Source organism: Penaeus monodon, chromosome 31, assembly GCF_015228065.2.
Source record: "Penaeus monodon isolate SGIC_2016 chromosome 31, NSTDA_Pmon_1, whole genome shotgun sequence".
Classification (NCBI taxonomy): domain Eukaryota; kingdom Metazoa; phylum Arthropoda; class Malacostraca; order Decapoda; family Penaeidae; genus Penaeus; species Penaeus monodon.
In genome coordinates, this window is record NC_051416.1 from 12,043,170 (window position 1) to 12,043,500 (window position 331).

Below are 331 nucleotides of genomic sequence, written 5' to 3' on the forward strand. Positions count from 1 at the left end.
ATCATCTTCAATACGAGCTCAATGTCCTTTCTATAACTGCCGCAAGCACTGCATTTCGCTGCCAATTTGCATGCGTCATTGACAAGCAAAATCAAGGTGAACAATTGAGTCAGAATTCATGCATTATATTCCTGTTCATGAGCTCATGGGAGTGAATTGCCAGGGTTGTTCATATTTAGTAAAGCTTGTGACTTAATTTTCCTCTCTGACTGAACACTGGGTATAGGAGTGAGATAAATATATTTCTTATTGATTTAAATGGGTTATTTTTAATTTGATGATCGTGTGTTTAAATGAATGAGTTTGAATGGGAATTCGATTAAATAAAATG